This window comes from Cebus imitator, unplaced genomic scaffold (genome assembly GCF_001604975.1).
Source record: "Cebus imitator isolate Cc_AM_T3 unplaced genomic scaffold, Cebus_imitator-1.0 Scaffold472, whole genome shotgun sequence".
Lineage (NCBI taxonomy): Eukaryota > Metazoa > Chordata > Mammalia > Primates > Cebidae > Cebus > Cebus imitator.
In genome coordinates, this window is record NW_016107787.1 from 1,466,943 (window position 1) to 1,481,256 (window position 14,314).

The window sequence follows — 14,314 nt, forward strand, 5'->3', positions numbered from 1 at the left end:
ATTTCTACAAGTCAAATAGATTTGCAAAGTACTGTACCCTATATATGCTCTCTCTTAGAAATTCAGGAAGTGTTTAAGGCTCTGAGAAGACCTGCAGGCAACTTCTTAAATTTAATGCAGTATTTCTCAAACTTACATGAGCACACAATACATTTTTCCCCCAATGCGTTCTATTAAGGTCCTATAGAACAATATTCTTAGGCATACCATTTAGAGATGCAATTTTAAAATGATTTTCTTATCAAATATTATATTTCATGGTAAAATTTTCCCCTATATATTGATATATTCCAACATTTAGTCTTCTTTTTTGCTATATAAATCTTTTCAAGAAGAAATTATAAGCTCTGATTAAATGTATCTTAAATTCAAACCCTTAAATAATATTCACCCCAGTATAATTCTTATTTAAATCTATACTTAAAATTGAGTTAGTCCTGTAATTTTTCACTTCTAATTAAACCAATTAAAGCAGGGTATGTCTACTGACCTCCTTTCCAGAATTAAAAAAAAAAAAAAAAATAACTAGGAAAAAATATCTTCTGAGCTTTGGGATGTTTCCAGAACTTCATTAAAATAACTTGAAATTTGCATTTGGGTACAATTTTTACTTATTTTATGGTTCAAATATGCAGCACAAAAGATGACTGCAAGAGGATTATTGAAGCAAATTTAATAGAAGCACAGTCTACATGAAGCAGTGCTACTTCATTGCTGCTTTTTCTGCTTTGAGGATGGCAAACTAGTAAAGCCCTTAAAGAGAGAGATTAAGTTTTTACTTTACCCAAGACAGCATTAAAGCTGATTAAAAGGTTCCACTGAAATGGCAAAATAGCCATATCTCTAATATGTGCCAGTATAAAACTTAATCTTAAATAGCGCAGTCCTAGGGAAAAGAATTAGATTAAATTTATACCAATTTGAATTCTAGGAGTCACCCTCAAGGCTATTTGCTACATATTCTGTGTCCTAAACTAAATTCCAACTCAGTCCCAGGAGGACACATTTCCTACTAGAGGGCAACCGTTTTTAGCCCAACATGTAGTAACATATTTTTCAAGGAAAAAAAATCAGTTTTAATAGTGATCAAACCCCACCCAGCCTCTTTATTAATACCCAACTTACAAAAAAATACGTTAAGCTACACAATTTCCCCACTAGAGTTTTAAGCCCACATTATTATGAGTCCCTTATTTCCTGATAAGTCCCAATGGTTACAAAGTTACTCAGTTTCTTTTAAGAATCAGGAAGCCACCACCCATGGGCATTCAATACTGATTTCATTTTTAACATATTGTGGGAAATAAGCTTTAAAACTGGGTCACTACCCCTAAAAGTATGCATTTTAGTTACAATATATCAACACTGATTTGTTAGTTGTGACAAATGTATCACAATCATGTAAGATGTTAGCAACAGAGGAAACTGGGTGTATGTGGGTATACAGAAACTCAATACAAACTTTGCATCTTTTCTCTAAATCTAAAACTATGGTAATTTTTTTAAATTTTAAAATCAAAGGTAGGTCATCAGAAATTTCCTACCTATATAATATAGTCTCATTTTGAATGGAGGCAAAGGAGGATTTGCAATTCTAGGACTGTCTCTTTAAAAAAGCAAAAGGATGGTAGTTTCATGAGACTACTATAAGCGAAGCATGACTAAGTAGGCATATGTCAACAGTCAACATGGTATCTTTATTACCTAACAAAAACAAGGCAAAAATTTGTCCTGTATTGCAGAGAATCCTATCTTCTAATTTAATCATCACACATTTATATAGCTCATGTTATACTCAGTACCGTAATATTTACTTGCTGAAAAGTAGAATACAAAAGCAATATTCCCCCTCTACCTATGAGTTCACCATCTAATTAAGAACATATCACTGCCAAGAAGCTTAAGATGATAGTAATGTCCCTGATTTCTAAGAACACACATACTCTGATGGACAACTCTCATGCCAAACTCAAAGGAAGATATAATGGATAATTGCATTAGTATACAAACACTGTGCTATGAATACTGCAGCTAAGATCATTCTGGAATAAACAGATCATCTTTAATGCATAGTATCCTATCCCAAAAGTGTTATCAAAATGTCTTTAGTAAAACAAGTTCCGTTTCTTTTTGTTCATTCATTCATTCAATACCTACTGTTCGCCAAGTGCTGCTGTATGGGCTGAGTACACTAACAGCATTAACAAAACAAATACCCTGCTCTAACAGAAACAGACAATAAGCATACGATATAGACAGTGATAGGTACTAGGAAGAAAAGTAAGCCTAGAATAGATGAGAGTTGATGGAGATATGATTGTGGTATGGATGCTATTTCATATAAGATTAATCAAGGGAAGCATCTCTAATGAGTCAATATTTAAGGAAATATCTAAATGAAGAAAGAGATGTAATTTCCTTCCTTCCGTCCGTCTGTCCGTCCGTCCATCCATCCATCCATCCACCCATCCCAGGAAAGAGTTTTCCATGCCAAAACTCACTTATTGTTCAGAAAACAGAAAATAATAGCGTTAATGATAGCTGGCATTTACTACAAACTTAATATGTTCCAGGCGCTGTTGTTAACAACAGTGGTATGTACCTATGGTATGTTAAAGAAACCTGCAAACTCACTGCCATGCTTCCCATTCAGAGGTGGGATCTACTTCCCCTCTCCTTGGATCTGGGCTGCCCCCTGTGACTAACTCATGCTCAGTAAGAAGTTTTTCCTTGTAAATAATCTACTTGTGCAACACTCTTTGTAAGTACTCCTCAGTTGTTATCCCAAAGCACTATCTCTACACTAACACTTACTTCAGTAGCTTGTAATTGTTACTTTTCTCATCTGTCTCTACTCATCTCTTCTAAGAACAGGGTCACTTCACTAGCTACATACTATGTTTAATCGCCAATGACAGGCACATAGTATATGATCGTTAAACATTAGTTGTTTGGCTTACTGTACATGAAGATTCTACCAAAGAGTTTTTTAAACTTGGCACTACTTACATTTTGGGCCAAATATTCTTTGTAGTGAGGGGCTGTCCTGCACATTGTAAGACGTTCAGCAGCATCCCTGGCCTCTACTCACTAGGTGCCAGGAGCCCCATTCCCATCAGCTGTAACAACCCCGGATTCCCTTAGACATTGTCAAACGTCCCTTGGGGGGCAAAATTACCTATGGTTGAGAACTAGTGCTCTACAGGTTTCCATATAGACATTATGGGCTACCTTTTACCATCCAGCTGTTTTTTATCTAAGTAATAATACAATTCTTACTAAATACTTATTTTCCAACTAAAGGTCAGCAATTGAGTACTAAATTCAGAAATCCAGCTTGAACTTTAAAGACAAAATTTTCACCCTCTTGAATGTGTGTGGCCTCTGGCTTTAGAACAGCTTTGAAGTTTAACTTCTTAAAACTTTAATATTTAGTACAGTTTATTGCCAAACTTCTCACATAAATACACTTCCATAATCCCCAACTGCTTGCTCCTTTAGAGTCCTTTATTTTGAAACAATACCTGAAAATATAAAAACTGTTCTGGAAACAACTGACACCTAATTTTTAATTTGCCTGCATACTCTGTGTTATAAGGTTTTTTTTTTTTTTAAAAGGGTCATTTATTTGTTTAAAAAAAAAATTTAGGAGCCACAGATTTACTTTTCTCACTTTAGAAGTAAATTGAACACTCTCTGCTTCATGGCCTGTTTTACAGTTACTGTCTTACCTATAAAGAAAGTAGTTGATAGATATCAGTCATCTGGAGCCAAATACTCTGGAAAGAACATCAGATTCTTTGTTGCTGTCTCTTTCCCACCTTCCAACCATTGCTCTGGTGGACAAATAAGGCACTATGGTAAGGCTAAGATTACTTTTGATATGCCTTAGCCTTGGATGTTAAGAGACAATACGAACAGAATACTGATTAAGAAGACAGATTTAACCCTTCCTCAATCAAATCTGGATCTTAATTTGGATTCCACAACACCTGCTATGTGACCTTCAGCAAGTCACCTGATTTCCAAATCTGATCCTTTATCTGTAAAATCTGTAGTATTGGCCTCCTATGATTATTGGGTGGGTTAAATGAGATAATGGATATTAAGTATTAGCTATCAGGTTATTTGGGTTGGAAATATTGTTACTTAAAATAAGAGTCAAAGCCAGGCACAGTGACTCACACCTGTAATCCCAGCACCTTGGGAGGCCAAGACAGGAAGATTTCTTGAGGTTAGGAGTTTGAGACCTGTCTGGGAAACACAGCAAGACCCATTTCTACTAGAAAATTTTTTTAAAAAATAGCTGAGCATGGTGCCACATGCCTGTAGTCCTAGCTCCTCAGGAGGCTGAGGCATGAGGATCACTTGAGCCCAGGAGATCGAGGCTACAGTGAGCAATGATTGTGCTACTTCTGCCTGAGCAACAGAGCAAGGCTCTGTCTCAAAAATTTAAAAATTTAAAAATAGTCGTGAGTTGCCAGGTCATGAGAAGGAGTATCTACAAATGATTAACAATAATACACTCATACAGAAATCTAGACCTCATAGTCAGATGTAGCAAATCAGCTAAACTTGAGGAAGTCTATTTTTGGGTAGGGAAGTTATGCATATTGCTGGTTGTAAATAGGAAAGTGGTATTATATTAGGTGGTTACTTCTTTGAAATTTTATGTATTGAAATAGAGTGTGTATGGGTGTATGGGTTGAAATGTGTGCTGGCTGACCAAGAATGGAAGGTAGAGGACATCTGTTTTAGTCTGCTTGGCACCATCTTTCCAGTGGGGCTACCAATCACAATGTGTTGTCCCCACCCTGGCTGATGATGGTGATGCAGGGGAGGGATGTAACTCAGAGCTGGCCCAACAGGGTTCATTCTCCAACCACAGTGTTTGGTGTAAATGGCAAACATGTAACCCGAGCAAACCCAGAATTCCTCCATGAAATTTGTGATAAAAATGCTGGGAAGGAGAGAGCTGCCCTTCTTTTTAAATTGCTATTTGTGAAAATAATATGAGCCTGGAGTTGCTGGCAATCAACTTTGAAGCCACATGGTAAGAAATCTCCTAAGGACATCATTACAAAGGAAAAAGAAGCTCAGAAAAAATCCTGATTGCATCATCTGAACTGCTGCATCTAGCTATGTCTGAAGCTAAAAACCATCCATAGAAATTATCATATAGTGAGCCAACAAGTTATCTTAAGCTAATTCTGCCACTTGCAACTGAGTCCTCTTTAATACAGCCCATCCAAACAAGAAGCTGACTGATTGCTTGATACATTCATTCATTAATTCACTGTTTACTATCTCTAGCCATACCAACATTGACATTTACTTTAAAAAAAAAAAAAAAAAAAAAACTGCTTTAAGTTTTAGTTTCTCTCCAATCCAAAAAAAGGAGAATAGTCGCTATTCACCATAAGCAAAGAAGATGGGGGATAAAATCTGAGTAGCTGAAAAATTTAGGTGGTTGGGTTAAAATAATAATAAATTATTTATTTCACCAAAAAATCTCACCTACCAGGAATGTTTAAGAAGAAAATAATTCAAAATAAATCACCAGCACAGTAAATGATTTATGGAAATAATGCAAAATTCATTGAAGGCAAACAAAGCATATTTGGAAATTAATTCATAACAGTAATTTTTAACAACAAAGGAATATCTCATCTGGAATACTAATGTGTGGGTGAATAGTCCTCTTATGAAGGACCACAATGTGTTTTTACAGAATCAAGCTGAATATGCTTTTATTGTATTGTATGTTTGTAATAAATTACAGTAGCTGTAATTTAAGAAAATGCTTTTACTGCAAACAAAATAACTGGAAAACATGGTTGATGTATAATTTTAAAAACTGATCAGTTGACAGTGTAATCATAGCAATTTTAGTAAAAATAGCTTTAATTTCAAGCATATTTTATAAATTTGGTAAGGGGAAACCCACTAAGCTAATTATCAAATGCAATCTAATAGAGACTGTAATCTGACTGTAACATTATTATACTATACAATTATAAGTGGCTATGTTTGTCACTTGAAATGCAGGCTAGTTGTTGAATCAACAGAAAGGCTAAGTTTTGAAAGAGGAAACACTATATGGCAGTAGGCAGTCCTGGTTAAGAGCTTGGACTCTGGAGCCAAACAGCTTGGGTTTGAACCCCAGCTCTGATACTTCCCACCTGGGTAGCTTTGGGCAAGTCTCTGTACTTTTTTGTGTCAATTTTGCTCACCTTTGAAATGAGACTCTTATGAAGATTATTAAATGGGTTACTCAAATGTGAAGCATGTAGAACAGCGCTTGATACACAGTATGTGTTACTGTATTTACTACCAAGAAACATAACTGGTTTCATGTCATGTAAAGAAAGTGGAAGCATTGTTGTTTGCAAACATGTAGTGGTCACTATCTATGCTATTTTTTTCTTGTATCTTGAGATCTAAATAAATGGTGTGGTTTTTTTTCTCCTGTTGGCAGTTAACAGGTTATTTAACTTCTGTATTTAACCAATGAGGTTAACCTTAGGGTTAGGAATAAAAAAGAACCTTCCAATTAAAGTGGACTTGAATTGGTGCCAAGTAGTGCTCATCATACTTGAATGAAAAACATTATGTGGCTAGTCCTTGGCTATAGAAAAGGGAGAATATAAAAAGATCAGCAAAGAACTTAATATTTCAATAAAGAGAAAAATCAGTGAAATCGAATCAAAAGCTGCAGTTAGCATTGTAAATCACTGCACCAATTTGGCTTTGTCTTGTAGTAAGAGTCATAGAGATGTTCATACCTTTTCATCCAATAATCCCACTTGTAGAGAATGTATAAGAAGAAAATAATTCAAACAAAGCATTCAACATTTCTGAATAAAAGTATTCACTAAAGTATAGTCAAAAGACAGGAACAGATTAGTAAATTATAGTATATAAAAAATAACATCAATAATTAAAAACAGTTATTGAGCACATCCCCCCTAAATCACAAATACCCACTATTGCCAAAAATTACCCTGTTTCACTATATAATTTTGAGAATATGACTAGCAGGAATAAGGAAAGCTGCTAATCAAAGAGGAAAACAATAAAAGCAAGAAAATGATCATGAGTATTCTGTTAGTCAATGAACAAGCATAAACCAACTGATAATTGAGTACTCCAGCACTTGTTAAAGTGTTAGTTGATATATATTTATCTCTCAACACCATTTCTATATTTTAGCCCTTAGAAAGTTTATACTCTCTTTCAAGAGTCAAATTTAATACAGTAGAAACAATAGGAAGTGATAAAACTACATCTTAAATGCTAAACTGTGTGGTAAAGTGAAGGCGGTGGGATTTGAGAAAAGGCTAAAAACTGGGAGGAGCATGGCATTCAGGAAAGATTCCATGAAGGGAGGTAACATCATGTATGTTGTGGAGAGAATAAAGAATTGCAAGGGTGGGGAGTAATACAGGTAAGGGCTCTGGTGGAGAGGTCTGAGACTGTGCTGTTGCCCCATGCAAACTCAGACTGAAGAGATGTAAAGCCTGGTTACTGTGAATTCTCCTGCAATGTAAGGCATTTTCTTCGGTACCTTGAGAGGCTTCCAACAAGATTCGCTCGGATGGCACACAGTACCATACACTATGGACTGTTTTTCCAAGTTTTGTTCCTCGTTAACTCAACCAATGAATCACCTTCTCCAGCTTTAGTCATGGTTTTGCCCCCTGTGCTATTTGGACTCAGCCTTTCCTCTTCTTCTTTGGCATAATTTTCTGCTACCACCATACTCACTCTATTTACTTGATTACAGAGGCAAGGCAAAGGCTAATGATAATAGGGGTACTCAGGAAAATGAAATCATCACTTGTCTTATATTAGAGATTAGAAACATATTTCTCCAAAGCCCAGGTCTGATATACCCTTTCTAAACTGAACAGTAATAAGTATAATTCTGTTAATCAACTATTACAATGAAGTCCATAAAAGAAGTGATGGGGATCTTTAAGTATCTCAAAAAGCCTGATAAACGTGCATATTTTCCCACAGCAATATTTCAAGGGAAATTAAAAGATCTTTCACTTAAGTAATACTAGTATTATTTTCAAGCTCTTATTTTGATAGCACACTTAGCTCTACATGACAAAGCAGAAAACAATGAAAACAAATGACTTAATTTGTTTTGATAGACAATCATTTCAAACATAAAGCCTGGGGAAGGTGGGGGGAAGAATAAATGAAAGTGGTCCTCAATGACTGAAAGGTCGGGAAAATTACTTGTCCTCTATTATTTGCCATATATATATATATATATATATATATATATATATGCATTTTATATATGCATAATATATGTTAAACAATATGCATTTTATACATAGCAAATATATATAAATATATATAAAATCTTAGTAAGAAAAAAAAATCCTCCCTCTGTCTAGCCTTTTTAACAGCTTTCTTCTCTACCATACAACCTCACTGTGTTCTCACCTAAATTTTTAAATGTTCTCTGTCTTGTCTAATTCCTTAAAGCTATCCCCTACAACACTGCCAGGGTGACCTCTTAAACTGCATATCTGATCATACATATCACACCATTGCTCACATTCTTTTAACGGTTCAGCACATCCACAGGATAACACCTAACACTAAAGCACAGTAATCCTTCACTATTGGGTCCCATTCCTCAGTGTGAGCATTTTCCAGTTCATGTTCTGAATTGCTACAATTCTTTTCCTCACAGATCCCTGAACAAGTCTTACTCTCATATTTCTATGCTTTTGACCATACTGTTCCCTCTGTCTAGAATATTATTCCTTGCATATTATCCCACCCACCTACTCACTCCAAAAGAACAAAACAAAGTATCTTCATTCTCCTTGGAAACTCAAGATGCTGGTCTGTGAAGCATGCCTCCACATTCCTAGGCGGCTCAGTGTTGTTTCTCCTGCTCCCACTGAGGACCAGAGTCTCCTCAAGGGTAGGCTGTCAGCATCTTTATGTCGCTAATGGCCAGGGGCAGTAATGGCTCTGTATAGGTATCCAGTAGGACTTCTTGAATACATTATTTAGACTTACTCACCAGAAATGTGAATAAATCCTCCCTAGCAATTAAGATTAAAATTATGTTCCTTTATGACACACTTTTCCCCCACAATGGGAGTCAGTGTTGGTCAGAGCTTCTTGAATATTTTCTGTGTGTTAGTTATAGGGGAAATGTGTACATGTTTTTCTTGTCTCCAAATTTAGTGGACATAATGTAAGAATACAATCCTCCAACACTGTCCACAAAATACAGTTTCTGCGAAAGTCTCCACGTGTGTCAGGTTAAGCCAACATATGTGAAAGCAAACATATAAGGAGACATACTGGTTGGGATGCACTAAGTTGCAAGTACCAAAAATATCCAACTCAAATCTGGACTTTGAAGCCAAACTGCCTGGGTCTGACTCTTAGCCAGCTATTTATTAATGCTAACTGTATAACCTTTGACAAGTCTCTCACCTATCTCAACTTCCATGTCTGTAAAATGGAAATTATAACAGTACATACTTTATAGGATATTGTTAAGCACCATATAAGTATTAGCTATTAGTAGGGAAAAAAAGGCCGGGCGCGGTGGCTCAAGCCTGTAATCCCAGCATTTTGGGAGGCCGAGGCGGGTGGATCACGAGGTCAAGAGATCAAGACCATCCTGGTCAACATGGTGAAACCCCGTCTCTACTAAAAATACAAAAAAAAATTAGCTGGGCATGGTGGTGTGTGCCTGTAATCCCAGCTACTCAGGAGGCTGAGGCAGGAGAATTGCCTGAACCCGGGAGGCGGAGGTTGCGGTGAGCCGAGATTGCGCCATTGCACTCCAGCCTGGGTAACAAGAGCGAAACTCCGACTCAAAAAAAAAAAAAAAAAAAATAGGACTAGTTAAATGAAATAAGGGAAATTTAAAAAGTAACTCAGAGCCTAAAGCAAAATGCCTATTGTTAAGGCATATGGTAAACACTATATAAGTGTTAGCTATTAGCAGTTAAGCAATAGGACTAGTTAAACGAAGTGAGGGAAATTTATAAAGGAACTCGGAGCCTAAAGTAAAGTGGGGCCGTGCTCGCTTCGGCAGCACATATACTAAAATTGGAACGATACAGAGAAGATTAGCATGGCCCCTAAAAAAAAAAAAAAAAAAAAAAAAAAAAAAAAAAGGGCCAAAAAAAAAAAAAAAAAAAAAAAAAAAAGTAAAGTGGGGCCATAGATGGTTTGATGTGGTGGCACACATTGTCAGACAGAACCTAGTTTTTTCTGGCATCCTGAAATCAGTTCCATCTTAAGGCTGGCATCTCTCAGAGCGGACAAATCAACAAGAATGTGGATGGAAAAAAGAAACTGAAATTCTACCTGACTGGAGAGTTCACAAGCCCCTCAGCACTGCACAGGGATGGGGAATAGTTGAATTAACCTAAGCCACCTAGGGCTCACATCGAAATCTGGAGGTGCGTTAACTTCCCCTGAAGTACATGGACATCAAAACGAAAACTTGGGTACCTCTGCGAAGTTGGGGTATAAGAAGAGATGCTAGATAGGCAACCAACCAGAACAAAGGCAACGGTAAAATTCACGAATTTTAAACCACAGAAACTATTTTCACAGCCATCTGTATTCAAAAGTCATATCAGGTTTAGCAACCAGGCACAAAAATTCCTTTCAACCAAGATGAATTTCTAGCATGACATTGCCAACAAAAAGTGCTGTTGTCAGGGAAAATCCTCCAACTTAGAAGCATCTGCTTCTAATTTCCACAATGAAATCTTTGATTCTCTCATTCATGGGACTTGCACTCAATTCCCTCTGACACAGGAACTGCAGTTTTCTAGAAAATGACTTTGCTGTGAAATTCTCATTATCTAGTAGCAACATATGAATCTTAACGTTACTTTACTTATTTTCCCCTGAAATACTTTTTACCAAAGAGAGCATAATGCCTCTAACAAAGATTGAACTAAATATTTGAGAAGTTGCTAGCTTTCTGGTAACATTGCAGAAGGATTTTCTGTGTAATTAAATGGCATCTAACAACAAGGAAATGTATAAGCTAGAAACGCAAAAGCCCACTGACAACAGAGTAAATAAAATATGGTACATTAAAACAATTAAGCAGTGAAAAATCATGAACTACAGCTACATATTAACAAGTGTGAATCTCAAAAACAACATTAACAACAGCAAAAAAACAAGTAACACAAGAATATATATGATAGATTCTATTTCTTTCAATAGAAAGTTCATGCGTTCACAATATCAGATTCAAAAACAAAGTTTAAAAGAAAGCAAAACTAATGAATGATTCATTTAGGGATACATATATGTGTGATAAGACTAAAGAAAGGCAAAGCTATGATTAACTTCAAAATTATAACGTGGGGGAGGCTGGAGATAGGAGGAGATATATTCAGAAAGGAGCAGAGAGCTTCAAACGTTCTAGAGAAACATTTTTTTCATAAACTTGGTAGTAAATACAGTGGTGTTCTTTCACCACTATTATTGTTTAAAATACACAGACATTACAAACACTCCTCTATGTGTATATTTCACAATTCTGTAAAGTACATCAGAAGTACTGAGGTTGAAAATGCTGGAACAATCACATACTGATAATTAAATTTTAAAAAGATACATAGAGCAGGGCAAGTATGAAATGCTGCTGTAACTGCCTACTACATTTCACATAAGATGAATCCATTACTGACCCTATGCAGAGTTTAACTACCATGTAACTACCATGTACGATGTACTTATAAAATATTACCTCACTTACTACATGATTGTTTTCAGGGATGTGAAACTAAGAAAAGCCTTAGAGCTCCTGGTATTGTTAATGAATTCTTGCAGGAGTTTTTATAGTCCAGTGACAAGTATAAAATAATTTCTGAGTTTCTATCTATTCCTAACTGGAAATAAATGTAACAAAGTACAATCAAATGAAAAGTTTATCACTGTATCAGATTTTACAGAAGACTTCATCCAACCCTTTAAGTTTATAGGTTAAGAAACCGGCACTTTGAGAGAATGTGCTGGCCGAGCCAGCTGTAGGACTCAGGTGTGCTTTTCCTTAATGGGATTGTCTTCCTAAATTATATTCCAAAGCTCCCATAAAAAAAAAAAAAAAAAAAAAAAAAAAAAAAAAAAAAAAAAAAAATAGCTTAATCTAGTCTCTTTTCAAAAAGTTCATATTTTATATTTTTAAATAGAAAGTTAACAAACATGCTAAAATAATTTACTAAACATATCCAAATGCTAATAAAACCTGCCTTTTACTCTGTTGCCTTTCATCACATGAAAAATTTTATGAAGCCAGAAAAGGGCTTCGAGATTCTAAGACTCTTAATTTTTACCCTACATAAATTTGGGGGCTGAGATTATGCTGCTACCCAGACACACTCAAAGTAGCAGCATTTGTAGTGGGACACACCCACAGACACACACACACACAGTACAAGTACAAGTGCAGAATGACGCAAAGTGAGGCTCCAGGGCCAGGTACTCTTTAAAGTAAAAAAGATCAAAAGCACAATCTACAGACTTCAAAGTAAAAGGAAGATTCCTCTGGACAATCTAACAAGACTTTCTACTGCTACAAAAGTCCTTATTTTACACCCCCTTGGGGGTTTTGCAGTGATTACACAAGTTGGAGACAAGTTGTTAAATAAACTTTTAAAGATAAAACATTATACAGTTTTAAAAGCCCTTAAGCGAAATGATAAAAATGTTTCTTTCATGTATGGCTTTATTATAGTTTCACAACATATTTACCATCGTCATTTTCATGTACAAATTCTGCCTCCAATGTATTAAAAAACACCTTAATCCTAACAAAGCCTTCCATTAATCAAAGATCTACAGTTCTGGGGAGTCATCAAATCTTTAGCCAACGTGCTGCTCTAAGGAGACTAAGGTGCCTTGTTAAGTTATTCCAGAGAAACAGGGATCCAAGACTGTTAAGGTGGCTGTTGGGAACATAACTGGGAGCTAGGTATGACTGTGTCCTTTATGTCTTTCCACGGGGAATCTTCAATCAGAAGCCAGCCTCTTCTACTGTCACCCAGTGTTTCATTCTCTTAGCTTACTTCTAGAAGATAACAACCACGAATTTGCCAGTTACGCCGAGTGTAGAATCTCATTCTCAGCAGTACTTACCTATCTAGTTACATTCTATTTCCCATATGCCAATTCACAGGCCTTATTTCTGTAACTCTTCTCAACTAGAGTTTTGAAATAAGATACAAACCAAGATCAATTCAATTATTATCCATCTATTCTAAAAGTAATAGAAATAAAGCCACGTAACAGTGAATCTCTGGTCTATCTGGTGTGTGAAGTCAACAAAATCCAGCAGTGAGTCACTGAACAGCCCGGTCCAGTCACCTCCATTTGACCTACCTGTTCACTGGATCATCTGGTTGTTCGGTGTGCATCCCCCTCCATATCACTAAAAGAGAACATTCCTTCTTACAGTAATCATCCTCTGATGTTTTGAGAGAGACTTATAAGTCTGCTTTCTAAAGGGTGTGGAGGAAGAAAACCAGAATTATACCTTACCCTACACAAACGGGGTTAATCTTCCATGAAAGAAGGAACCATACCTCAACCTTGAAGGTTAGAATTAAAAAAAAAAAAGAACTCAAACCAATCAAACAAACAAAAACCAGAAACCACCCTACCTCTGCTCAGCACTGCTTTTTCATATGGCTCTAATCAAACTGGAAAGGCAGAAGTCCTGAGATTGACCCATAACATTTATCCTGGAGAAACCCAAGGAGCAGGCTATTTCAAGTCAGGAGGCATACCAGGACCACGGCTCAACACCAATAGCTCATTGTTGCCTCTTACTCCCTCAATCCTACCCTAGAAAAGACTATCTATTGCCTACAATGAATTCCCTTGGAATCATCTTATCTCTGATCCACGGGCAAAATCACTCAAATACTTAAAAAGCACTCAATGAGAGGAGAACTTATCTTCCTTCATGATTTTCATGTTTGGAAGAATGAATTAAGAAAACATGGTGTTGGCTGGGCATGGTGGCTCATGCCTGTAATCCCAACACTTGGGGAGGCTGAGGTGGGCAGATCACAAGGTTAAGATATCGAGACCATACTGGCTAGGTGAAACCTCGTCTCTACGAAAACTACAGAAAGTAGCTGGGTGTGGTGGTGCATGCCTATAGTCCAAGCTACTTGGGAGGCTGAGGCAGGAGACTTGCTTGAACCCAGGAAGCAGAGGTTGCAGTGAGCTGAGATTGTGCCACTGCATTCCAGCCTGGGTGACAGAGTGAGACCCTGTCTCAAAAAAA

At 36.5% G+C, this 14,314-nt stretch overlaps 1 protein-coding gene and 1 pseudogene across 4 annotated transcripts in view; one reads left to right on the forward strand and one right to left on the reverse strand.

Moving 5' to 3' along the window:
• Positions 1–14,314, reverse strand: part of FRMD6 (FERM domain containing 6) — a 150,487-nt gene that overhangs the window by 45,453 nt on the left and 90,720 nt on the right. The gene's annotated exons all lie outside the window — the stretch shown is intronic.
• Positions 10,072–10,135, forward strand: LOC119468676 (annotated as a pseudogene).